The following is a 13,461-nucleotide window of genomic DNA, read 5'->3' as shown; positions in this document are numbered from 1 at the left end:
GTCCTGAAACGACTGTAATTATTCAATATCCATGTATCCCAAAGTTATAAAAGTCAGTTGACCGAAATCTGTACTCAGTTGTTGAAACGGGGGATCCGTGTGTGGGCCACGGAATATATGGTCATTAACTTGCATTGGAACGAAATCCGTGTGTGTTTCACGGAAATGTCAACTTCCGTTGAGCGAAATCTGCACTCAGTTGTTGAAACAGGGATGGAATGCAACGCCTGACAGGCTAACATTACATAAAAATCGAACTGAATGTATCAAAAGTGTGTTTCCCAATAAGATAACAACATCCGTTGAGCGAAATCTGCACTCAGTTGTTAAACGGGGATCCGTGAAATAGCCACGGAATATATTGTCATTAACTTGCATTGGAACGAAATCCGTGTGTGTTTCACGGAAATGTAACTTCCGTTGAGCGAAATCTGCACTCAGTTGTTGAAACAGGGATGGAATGCAACGCCTGACAGGCTAACATTACACAGACACTAAAAAAGGCAATAAAAATCGAACTGAAAGTATCAAAAGTGTGTTTCCCAATAAGATAACAAAGTCCGTTGAGCGAAATCTGCACTCAGTTGTTTAAACGGGGATCCGTGAAATAGCCACGGAATATGAGTGTCATTAACTTGCATTGAATCGAAATCCGTGTGAGTTTCACGGAAATTTCAGTGATTCCGTGGGCCCACCACGGATTTTGAGTTAAGCGTCCGTGGATATTTCACGGATTCCCGTGAGACCAGGTTTCTCTAATCATGTATAATGAGCACTGCATTAATGGTGTCTCCGTAGCACACATGGGAAAGGCAGCGCTGTGCTACATAGCACTTTAAGAATGTCATCGCAGGTTCGAATCCAGCCTGAAGCACAGTCCGGCTGTTTCCGCGGTCTCACGATGTTTTACGCGACGGTGCCCTCTGCTCAGCGTCTTCCCGATCGCCCGCGACATCTTATGAACAGAGTTTGTAACTGTTTGCGTCCTGTTTCTTGTGCTTTTTTACTGAGGGCAATCATATGAATCATTGATATCCATTGCAACACCCAGAGGAGTAAAAAATAATTTTACAAAATAGGGGAATGCCGCGATCAGCGGACTTTGACCTACACACGCACGCATGCAAGCAGTAGCCGGCAGTCACGAGACTCTAATCATGTATAATGAGCACTGCATTAATCGGTGTCTCCGTAGCACACATGGGAAAGGCAGCGCTGTGCTACATAGCACTTTAAGAATGTCATCGCAGGTTCGAATCCGGCCTGAAGCACCGTCCGGCAGTTTCCGCGGACTCACGTTGTTTTACGCGACGGTGCCCTCTGCTCAGCGTCTTCCCGATCGCCCGCGACATCTTATGAAGTAGAGAACCTGAGTGTTTGTAACTGTTTGCGTCCTGTTTCTTGTGTTTTTTTTACTGAGGGCAATCATATGAATCATTGATATCCATTGCAACACCCAGAGGAGTAAAAAATAATTTTACAAAATAGGGGAATGCCGCGATCAGCGGACTTTGACCTACGCACGCACGCACGCAGTAGCCGGCAGTCACGAGACTCTAATCATGTATAATTCGCACTGCATTAATCAGCGTCTCCGTAGCACACATGGGAAAGGCAGCGCTGTGCTACATAGCACTTTAAGAATGGCATCGCTGGTTCGAATCCGGCCTGAAGCACCGTCCGGCAGTTTCCGCGGACTCACGTTGTTTTACGCGACGGTGCCCTCTGCTCAGCGTCTTCCCGATCGCCCGCGACATCTTATGAAGTAGAGAACCTGAGTGTTTGTAACTGTTTGCGTCCTGTTTCTTGTGTTTTTTTACTGAGGGCAATCATATGAATCATTGATATCCATTGCAACACCCAGAGGAGTAAAAAATAATTTTACAAAATAGGGGAATGCCGCGATCAGCGGACTTTGACCTACGCACGCACGCACGCAGTAGCCGGCAGTCACGAGACTCTAATCATGTATAATTCGCACTGCATTAATCAGCGTCTCCGTAGCACACATGGGAAAGGCAGCGCTGTGCTACATAGCACTTTAAGAATGGCATCGCCGGTTCGAATCCGGCCTGAAGCACCGTCCGGCAGTTTCCGCGGACTCACGTTGTTTTACGCGACGGTGCCCTCTGCTCAGCGTCTTCCCGATCGCCGGCGACATCTTATGAAGCAGAGAACCTGAGTGTTTGTAACTGATTGCATTCCTGTTTCTTGTGTTTTTTTACTGAGGGCAATCATATGAATCATTGATATCCATTGCAACACCCAGAGGAGTAAAAAATAATTTTACAAAATAGGGGAATGCCGCGATCAGCGGACTTTGACCTACGCACGCACGCACGCAGTAGCCGGCAGTCACGAGACTCTAATCATGTATAATTCGCACTGCATTAATCAGCGTCTCCGTAGCACACATGGGAAAGGCAGCGCTGTGCTACATAGCACTTTAAGAATGGCATCGCCGGTTCTAATCCGTCCTGAAGCACCGTCCGGCAGTTTCCGCTGACTCACGTTGTTTTACGCGACGGTGCCATCTGCTCAGCGTCTTCCCGATCGCCGGCGACATCTTATGAAGCAGAGAACCTGAGTGTTTGTAACTGATTGCATTCCTGTTTCTTGTGTTTTTTTACTGAGGGCAATCATATGAATCATTGATATCCATTGCAACACCCAGGAGAGTAAAAAATAATTTTACAAAATAGGGGAATGCTGCGATCGGCGGACTTTGACCTACACACGCACGCACGCAAGCAGTAGCCGGCAGTCACGAGACTCTAATCATGTATAATGAGCACTGCATTAATCGGTGTATCCGTAGCACACATGGGAAAGGCAGCGCTGTGCTACATAGCACTTTAAGAATGTCATCGCCGGTTCGAATCCGGCCTGAAGCACCGTCCGGCAGTTTCCGCGGACTCACGTTGTTTTACGCGACTGTGCCCTCTGCTCAGCGTCTTCCCGATCGCCCGCGACATCTTATGAAGTAGAGAACCTGAGTGTTTGTAACTGTTTGCGTCCTGTTTCTTGTGTTTTTTTACTGAGGGCAATCATATGAATCATTGATATCCATTGCAACACCCAGAGGAGTAAAAAATAATTTTACAAAATAGGGGAATGCCGCGATCAGCGGACTTTGACCTACGCACGCACGCACGCAGTAGCCGGCAGTCACGAGACTCTAATCATGTATAATGAGCACTGCATTAATCAGCGTCTCCGTAGCACACATGGGAAAGGCAGCGCTGTGCTACATAGCACTTTAAGAATGGCATCGCCGGTTCGAATCCGGCCTGAAGCACCGTCCGGCAGTTTCCGCGGACTCACGTTGTTTTACGCGACGGTGCCCTCTGCTCAGCGTCTTCCCGATCGCCGGCGACATCTTATGAAGCAGAGAACCTGAGTGTTTGTAACTGATTGCATTCCTGTTTCTTGTGTTTTTTTACTGAGGGCAATCATATGAATCATTGATATCCATTGCAACACCCAGAGGAGTAAAAAATAATTTTACAAAATAGGGGAATGCCGCGATCAGCGGACTTTGACCTACGCACGCACGCACGCAGTAGCCGGCAGTCACGAGACTCTAATCATGTATAATTCGCACTGTATTAATCAGCGTCTCCGTAGCACACATGGGAAAGGCAGCGCTGTGCTACATAGCACTTTAAGAATGGCATCGCCGGTTCGAATCCGGCCTGAAGCACCGTCCGGCAGTTTCCGCGGACTCACGTTGTTTTACGCGACGGTGCCCTCTGCTCAGCGTCTTCCCGATCGCCCGCGACATCTTATGAAGCAGAGTTTGTAACTGTTTGCGTCCTGTTTCTTGTGCTTTTTTACTGAGGGCAATCATATGAATCATTGATATCCATTGCAACACCCAGAGGAGTAAAAAATAATTTTACAAAATAGGGGAATGCCGCGATCAGCGGACTTTGACCTACGCACGCACGCACGCAGTAGCCGGCAGTCACGAGACTCTAATCATGTATAATGAGCACTGCATTAATCGGTGTCTCCGTAGCACACATGGGAAAGGCAGCGCTGTGCTACATAGCACTTTAAGAATGTCATCGCAGGTTCGAATCCGGCCTGAAGCACCGTCCGGCAGTTTCCGCGGACTCACGTTGTTTTACGCGACGGTGCCCTCTGCTCAGCGTCTTCCCGATCGCCCGCGACATCTTATGAAGTAGAGAACCTGAGTGTTTGTAACTGTTTGCGTCCTGTTTCTTGTGTTTTTTTACTGAGGGCAATCATATGAATCATTGATATCCATTGCAACACCCAGAGGAGTAAAAAATAATTTTACAAAATAGGGGAATGCCGCGATCAGCGGACTTTGACCTACGCACGCACGCACGCAGTAGCCGGCAGTCACGAGACTCTAATCATGTATAATTCGCACTGCATTAATCAGCGTCTCCGTAGCACACATGGGAAAGGCAGCGCTGTGCTACATAGCACTTTAAGAATGGCATCGCCGGTTCGAATCCGGCCTGAAGCACCGTCCGGCAGTTTCCGCTGACTCACGTTGTTTTACGCTACGGTGCCATCTGCTCAGCGTCTTCCCGATCGCCGGCGACATCTTATGAAGCAGAGAACCTGAGTGTTTGTAACTGATTGCATTCCTGTTTCTTGTGTTTTTTTACTGAGGGCAATCATATGAATCATTGATATCCATTGCAACACCCAGGAGAGTAAAAAATAATTTTACAAAATAGGGGAATGCTGCGATCGGCGGACTTTCACCTACGCACGCACCCACGCAGTAGCCGGCAGTCACGAGACTCTAATCATGTATAATGAGCACTGCACTAATCAGCATCTCCGTAGCACATATGGGAAAGGCAGCGCTGTGCTACATAGCACTTTAAGAATGGCATTGCAGGTTCGAATAAGGCCTGAAGCACCGTCCGGCCATTTCCGCGGTCTCGCGTTGTTTTACGCGACGGTGCCCTCTGCTCAGCGTCTTCCCGATCGCCGGCGACATCTTATGAAGCAGAGAACCTGAGTGTTTGTAACTGATTGCATTCCTGTTTCTTGTGTTTTTTTACTGAGGGCAATCATATGAATCATTGATATCCATTGCAACACCCAGGAGAGTAAAAAATAATTTTACAAAATAGGGGAATGCTGCGATCGGCGGACTTTGACCTACACACGCACGCACGCACGCAGTAGCCGGCAGTCACGAGACTCTAATCATGTATAATGAGCACTGCATTAATGGTGTCTCCGTAGCACACATGGGAAAGGCAGCGCTGTGCTACATAGCACTTTAAGAATGTCATCGCAGGTTCGAATCCAGCCTGAAGCACAGTCCGGCTGTTTCCGCGGTCTCACGATGTTTTACGCGACGGTGCCCTCTGCTCAGCGTCTTCCCGATCGCCCGCGACATCTTATGAAGCAGAGTTTGTAACTGTTTGCGTCCTGTTTCTTGTGCTTTTTTACTGAGGGCAATCATATGAATCATTGATATCCATTGCAACACCCAGAGGAGTAAAAAATAATTTTACAAAATAGGGGAATGCCGCGATCAGCGGACTTTGACCTACGCACGCACGCACGCAGTAGCCGGCAGTCACGAGACTCTAATCATGTATAATTCGCACTGCATTAATCAGCGTCTCCGTAGCACACATGGGAAAGGCAGCGCTGTGCTACATAGCACTTTAAGAATGGCATCGCCGGTTCGAATCCGGCCTGAAGCACCGTCCGGCAGTTTCCGCGGACTCACGTTGTTTTACGCGACGGTGCCCTCTGCTCAGCGTCTTCCCGATCGCCGGCGACATCTTATGAAGCAGAGAACCTGAGTGTTTGTAACTGATTGCATTCCTGTTTCTTGTGTTTTTTTACTGAGGGCAATCATATGAATCATTTATATCCATTGCAACACCCAGGAGAGTAAAAAATAATTTTACAAAATAGGGGAATGCTGCGATCGGCGGACTTTGACCTACACACGCACGCACGCAAGCAGTAGCCGGCAGTCACGAGACTCTAATCATGTATAATGAGCACTGCATTAATCGGCGTCTCCGTAGCACACATGGGAAAGGCAGCGCTGTGCTACATAGCACTTTAAGAATGTCATCGCAGGTTCGAATCCGGCCTGAAGCACAGTCCGGCAGTTTCCGCGGACTCACGTTGTTTTACGCGACGGTGCCCTCTGCTCAGCGTCTTCCCGATCGCCCGCGACATCTTATGAAGTAGAGAACCTGAGTGTTTGTAACTGTTTGCGTCCTGTTTCTTGTGTTTTTTTACTGAGGGCAATCATATGAATCATTGATATCCATTGCAACACCCAGAGGAGTAAAAAATAATTTTACAAAATAGGGGAATGCCGCGATCAGCGGACTTTGACCTACGCACGCACGCACGCAGTAGCCGGCAGTCACGAGACTCTAATCATGTATAATTCGCACTGCATTAATCAGCGTCTCCGTAGCACACATGGGAAAGGCAGCGCTGTGCTACATAGCACTTTAAGAATGGCATCGCCGGTTCGAATCCGGCCTGAAGCACCGTCCGGCAGTTTCCGCTGACTCACGTTGTTTTACGCGACGGTGCCATCTGCTCAGCGTCTTCCCGATCGCCGGCGACATCTTATGAAGCAGAGAACCTGAGTGTTTGTAACTGATTGCATTCCTGTTTCTTGTGTTTTTTTACTGAGGGCAATCATATGAATCATTGATATCCATTGCAACACCCAGGAGAGTAAAAAATAATTTTACAAAATAGGGGAATGCTGCGATCGGCGGACTTTCACCTACGCACGCACCCACGCAGTAGCCGGCAGTCACGAGACTCTAATCATGTATAATGAGCACTGCACTAATCAGCATCTCCGTAGCACATATGGGAAAGGCAGCGCTGTGCTACATAGCACTTTAAGAATGGCATTGCAGGTTCGAATAAGGCCTGAAGCACCGTCCGGCCATTTCCGCGGTCTCGCGTTGTTTTACGCGACGTGCCCTCTGCTCAGCGTCTTCCCGATCTCCGGCGACATCTTATGAAGCAGAGAACCTGAGTGTTTGTAACTGATTTCATTCCTGTTTCTTGTGTTTTTTTACTGAGGGCAATCATATGAATCATTGATATCCATTGCAACACCCAGGAGAGTAAAAAATAATTTTACAAAATAGGGGAATGCTGCGATCGGCGGACTTTGACCTACACACGCACGCACGCAAGCAGTAGCCGGCAGTCACGAGACTCTAATCATGTATAATGAGCACTGCATTAATCGGTGTCTCCGTAGCACACATGGGAAAGGCAGCGCTGTGCTACATAGCACTTTAAGAATGTCATCGCAGGTTCGAATCCGGCCTGAAGCACCGTCCGGCAGTTTCCGCGGACTCACGTTGTTTTACGCGACGGTGCCCTCTGCTCAGTGTCTTCCCGATCGCCCGCGACATCTTATGAAGTAGAGAACCTGAGTGTTTGTAACTGTTTGCGTCCTGTTTCTTGTGTTTTTTTACTGAGGGCAATCATATGAATCATTGATATCCATTGCAACACCCAGAGGAGTAAAAAATAATTTTACAAAATAGGGGAATGCCGCGATCAGCGGACTTTGACCTACGCACGCACGCACGCAGTAGCCGGCAGTCACGAGACTCTAATCATGTATAATGAGCACTGCATTAATCGGTGTCTCCGTAGCACACATGGGAAAGGCAGCGCTGTGCTACATAGCACTTTAAGAATATCATCGCAGGTTCGAATCCGGCCTGAAGCACCGTCCGGCAGTTTCCGCGGACTCACGTTGTTTTACGCGACGGTGCCCTCTGCTCAGCGTCTTCCCGATCGCCCGCGACATCTTATGAAGTAGAGAACCTGAGTGTTTGTAACTGTTTGCGTCCTGTTTCTTGTGTTTTTTTACTGAGGGCAATCATATGAATCATTGATATCCATTGCAACACCCAGAGGAGTAAAAAATAATTTTACAAAATAGGGGAATGCCGCGATCAGCGGACTTTGACCTACGCACGCACGCAGTAGCCGGCAGTCACGAGACTCTAATCATGTATAATTCGCACTGCATTAATCAGCGTCTCCGTAGCACACATGGGAAAGGCAGCGCTGTGCTACATAGCACTTTAAGAATGTCATCGCAGGTTCGAATCCGGCCTGAAGCACCGTCCGGCAGTTTCCGCGGACTCACGTTGTTTTACGCGACGGTGCCCTCTGCTCAGCGTCTTCCCGATCGCCCGCGACATCTTATGAAGTAGAGAACCTGAGTGTTTGTAACTGTTTGCGTCCTGTTTCTTGTGTTTTTTTACTGAGGGCAATCATATGAATCATTGATATCCATTGCAACACCCAGAGGAGTAAAAAATAATTTTACAAAATAGGGGAATGCCGCGATCAGCGGACTTTGACCTACGCACGCACGCACGCAGTAGCCGGCAGTCACGAGACTCTAATCATGTATAATTCGCACTGCATTAATCAGCGTCTCCGTAGCACACATGGGAAAGGCAGCGCTGTGCTACATAGCACTTTAAGAATGGCATCGCCGGTTCGAATCCGGCCTGAAGCACCGTCCGGCAGTTTCCGCTGACTCACGTTGTTTTACGCTACGGTGCCATCTGCTCAGCGTCTTCCCGATCGCCGGCGACATCTTATGAAGCAGAGAACCTGAGTGTTTGTAACTGATTGCATTCCTGTTTCTTGTGTTTTTTTACTGAGGGCAATCATATGAATCATTGATATCCATTGCAACACCCAGGAGAGTAAAAAATAATTTTACAAAATAGGGGAATGCTGCGATCGGCGGACTTTCACCTACGCACGCACCCACGCAGTAGCCGGCAGTCACGAGACTCTAATCATGTATAATGAGCACTGCACTAATCAGCATCTCCGTAGCACATATGGGAAAGGCAGCGCTGTGCTACATAGCACTTTAAGAATGGCATTGCAGGTTCGAATAAGGCCTGAAGCACCGTCCGGCCATTTCCGCGGTCTCGCGTTGTTTTACGCGACGGTGCCCTCTGCTCAGCGTCTTCCCGATCGCCGGCGACATCTTATGAAGCAGAGAACCTGAGTGTTTGTAACTGATTGCATTCCTGTTTCTTGTGTTTTTTTACTGAGGGCAATCATATGAATCATTGATATCCATTGCAACACCCAGGAGAGTAAAAAATAATTTTACAAAATAGGGGAATGCTGCGATCGGCGGACTTTGACCTACACACGCACGCACGCACGCAGTAGCCGGCAGTCACGAGACTCTAATCATGTATAATGAGCACTGCATTAATGGTGTCTCCGTAGCACACATGGGAAAGGCAGCGCTGTGCTACATAGCACTTTAAGAATGTCATCGCAGGTTCGAATCCAGCCTGAAGCACAGTCCGGCTGTTTCCGCGGTCTCACGATGTTTTACGCGACGGTGCCCTCTGCTCAGCGTCTTCCCGATCGCCCGCGACATCTTATGAAGCAGAGTTTGTAACTGTTTGCGTCCTGTTTCTTGTGCTTTTTTACTGAGGGCAATCATATGAATCATTGATATCCATTGCAACACCCAGAGGAGTAAAAAATAATTTTACAAAATAGGGGAATGCCGCGATCAGCGGACTTTGACCTACGCACGCACGCACGCAGTAGCCGGCAGTCACGAGACTCTAATCATGTATAATGAGCACTGCATTAATCAGCGTCTCCGTAGCACACATGGGAAAGGCAGCGCTGTGCTACATAGCACTTTAAGAATGGCATCGCCGGTTCGAATCCGGCCTGAAGCACCGTCCGGCAGTTTCCGCGGACTCACGTTGTTTTACGCGACGGTGCCCTCTGCTCAGCGTCTTCCCGATCGCCGGCGACATCTTATGAAGCAGAGAACCTGAGTGTTTGTAACTGATTGCATTCCTGTTTCTTGTGTTTTTTTACTGAGGGCAATCATATGAATCATTGATATCCATTGCAACACCCAGGAGAGTAAAAAATAATTTTACAAAATAGGGGAATGCTGCGATCGGCGGACTTTGACCTACACACGCACGCACGCAAGCAGTAGCTGGCAGTCACGAGACTCTAATCATGTATAATGAGCACTGCATTAATCGGCGTGTCCGTAGCACACATGGGAAAGGCAGCGCTGTGCTACATAGCACTTTAAGAATGTCATCGCAGGTTCGAATCCGGCCTGAAGCACAGTCCGGCAGTTTCCGCGGACTCACGTTGTTTTACGCGACGGTGCCCTCTGCTCAGCGTCTTCCCGATCGCCCGCGACATCTTATGAAGTAGAGAACCTGAGTGTTTGTAACTGTTTGCGTCCTGTTTCTTGTGTTTTTTTACTGAGGGCAATCATATGAATCATTGATATCCATTGCAACACCCAGAGGAGTAAAAAATAATTTTACAAAATAGGGGAATGCCGCGATCAGCGGACTTTGACCTACGCACGCACGCACGCAGTAGCCGGCAGTCACGAGACTCTAATCATGTATAATGAGCACTGCATTAATCGGTGTCTCCGTAGCACACATGGGAAAGGCAGCGCTGTGCTACATAGCACTTTAAGAATGGCATCGCCGGTTCGAATCCGGCCTGAAGCACCGTCCGGCAGTTTCCGCGGACTCACGTTGTTTTACGCGACGGTGCCCTCTGCTCAGCGTCTTCCCGATCGCCGGCGACATCTTATGAAGCAGAGAACCTGAGTGTTTGTAACTGATTGCATTCCTGTTTCTTGTGTTTTTTTACTGAGGGCAATCATATGAATCATTGATATCCATTGCAACACCCAGGAGAGTAAAAAATAATTTTACAAAATAGGGGAATGCTGCGATCGGCGGACTTTGACCTACACACGCACGCACGCAAGCAGTAGCTGGCAGTCACGAGACTCTAATCATGTATAATGAGCACTGCATTAATCGGCGTGTCCGTAGCACACATGGGAAAGGCAGCGCTGTGCTACATAGCACTTTAAGAATGTCATCGCAGGTTCGAATCCGGCCTGAAGCACAGTCCGGCAGTTTCCGCGGACTCACGTTGTTTTACGCGACGGTGCCCTCTGCTCAGCGTCTTCCCGATCGCCCGCGACATCTTATGAAGTAGAGAACCTGAGTGTTTGTAACTGTTTGCGTCCTGTTTCTTGTGTTTTTTTACTGAGGGCAATCATATGAATCATTGATATCCATTGCAACACCCAGAGGAGTAAAAAATAATTTTACAAAATAGGGGAATGCCGCGATCAGCGGACTTTGACCTACGCACGCACGCACGCAGTAGCCGGCAGTCACGAGACTCTAATCATGTATAATGAGCACTGCATTAATCGGTGTCTCCGTAGCACACATGGGAAAGGCAGCGCTGTGCTACATAGCACTTTAAGAATGTCATCGCAGGTTCGAATCCGGCCTGAAGCACCGTCCGGCAGTTTCCGCGGACTCACGTTGTTTTACCGACGGTGCCCTCTGCTCAGCGTCTTCCCGATCGCCCGCGACATCTTATGAAGTAGAGAACCTGAGTGTTTGTAACTGTTTGCGTCCTGTTTCTTGTGTTTTTTTACTGAGGGCAATCATATGAATCATTGATATCCATTGCAACACCCAGAGGAGTAAAAAATAATTTTACAAAATAGGGCAATGCCGCGATCAGCGGACTTTGACCTACGCACGCACGCACGCAGTAGCCGGCAGTCACGAGACTCTAATCATGTATAATGAGCACTGCACTAATCAGCATCTCCGTAGCACATATGGGAAAGGCAGCGCTGTGCTACATAGCACTTTAAGAATGGCATTGCAGGTTCGAATAAGGCCTGAAGCACCGTCCGGCCATTTCCGCGGTCTCGCGTTGTTTTACGCGACGTGCCCTCTGCTCAGCGTCTTCCCGATCTCCGGCGACATCTTATGAAGCAGAGAACCTGAGTGTTTGTAACTGATTGCATTCCTGTTTCTTGTGTTTTTTTACTGAGGGCAATCATATGAATCATTGATATCCATTGCAACACCCAGGAGAGTAAAAAATAATTTTACAAAATAGGGGAATGCTGCGATCGGCGGACTTTGACCTACACACGCACGCACGCACGCAGTAGCCGGCAGTCACGAGACTCTAATCATGTATAATGAGCACTGCATTAATGGTGTCTCCGTAGCACACATGGGAAAGGCAGCGCTGTGCTACATAGCACTTTAAGAATGTCATCGCAGGTTCGAATCCAGCCTGAAGCACCTTCCGGCCATTTCCGCGGTCTCGCGTTGTTTTACGCGACGGTGCCCTCTGCTCAGCGTCTTCCCGATCGCCGGCGACATCTTATGAAGCAGAGAACCTGAGTGTTTGTAACTGATTGCATTCCTGTTTCTTGTGTTTTTTTACTGAGGGCAATCATATGAATCATTGATATCCATTGCAACACCCAGGAGAGTAAAAAATAATTTTACAAAATAGGGGAATGCTGCGATCGGCGGACTTTCACCTACGCACGCACCCACGCAGTAGCCGGCAGTCACGAGACTCTAATCATGTATAATTCGCACTGCACTAATCAGCATCTCCGTAGCACATATGGGAAAGGCAGCGCTGTGCTACATAGCACTTTAAGAATGGCATTGCAGGTTCGAATAAGGCCTGAAGCACCGTCCGGCCATTTCCGCGGTCTCGCGTTGTTTTACGCGACGTGCCCTCTGCTCAGCGTCTTCCCGATCTCCGGCGACATCTTATGAAGCAGAGAACCTGAGTGTTTGTAACTGATTGCATTCCTGTTTCTTGTGTTTTTTTACTGAGGGCAATCATATGAATCATTGATATCCATTGCAACACCCAGGAGAGTAAAAAATAATTTTACAAAATAGGGGAATGCTGCGATCGGCGGACTTTGACCTACACACGCACGCACGCAAGCAGTAGCCGGCAGTCACGAGACTCTAATCATGTATAATGAGCACTGCATTAATCGGTGTCTCCGTAGCACACATGGGAAAGGCAGCGCTGTGCTACATAGCACTTTAAGAATGTCATCGCAGGTTCGAATCCGGCCTGAAGCACCGTCCGGCAGTTTCCGCGGACTCACGTTGTTTTACGCGACGGTGCCCTCTGCTCAGCGTCTTCCCGATCGCCCGCGACATCTTATGAAGTAGAGAACCTGAGTGTTTGTAACTGTTTGCGTCCTGTTTCTTGTGTTTTTTTACTGAGGGCAATCATATGAATCATTGATATCCATTGCAACACCCAGAGGAGTAAAAAATAATTTTACAAAATAGGGGAATGCCGCGATCAGCGGACTTTGACCTACGCACGCATGCACGCAGTAGCCGGCAGTCACGAGACTCTAATCATGTATAATGAGCACTGCATTAATCGGTGTCTCCGTAGCACACATGGGAAAGGCAGCGCTGTGCTACATAGCACTTTAAGAATGTCATCGCAGGTTCGAATCCGGCCTGAAGCACCGTCAGGCAGTTTCCGCGGACTCACGTTGTTTTACGCGACGGTGCCCTCTGCTCAGCG

The sequence above is a fragment of the Alosa pseudoharengus genome, unplaced genomic scaffold (assembly GCF_046254945.1).
Source record: "Alosa pseudoharengus isolate Yale_2024_CS ecotype anadromous, Long Island Sound unplaced genomic scaffold, YU_APseudo_1.1 YU_APseudo_1.1_scf_119, whole genome shotgun sequence".
NCBI classification, from domain to species: Eukaryota; Metazoa; Chordata; class Actinopteri; order Clupeiformes; family Clupeidae; genus Alosa; species Alosa pseudoharengus.
The sequence above is the reverse complement of the archived record's forward strand: the minus strand, read 5'-3'. Positions refer to the sequence as shown.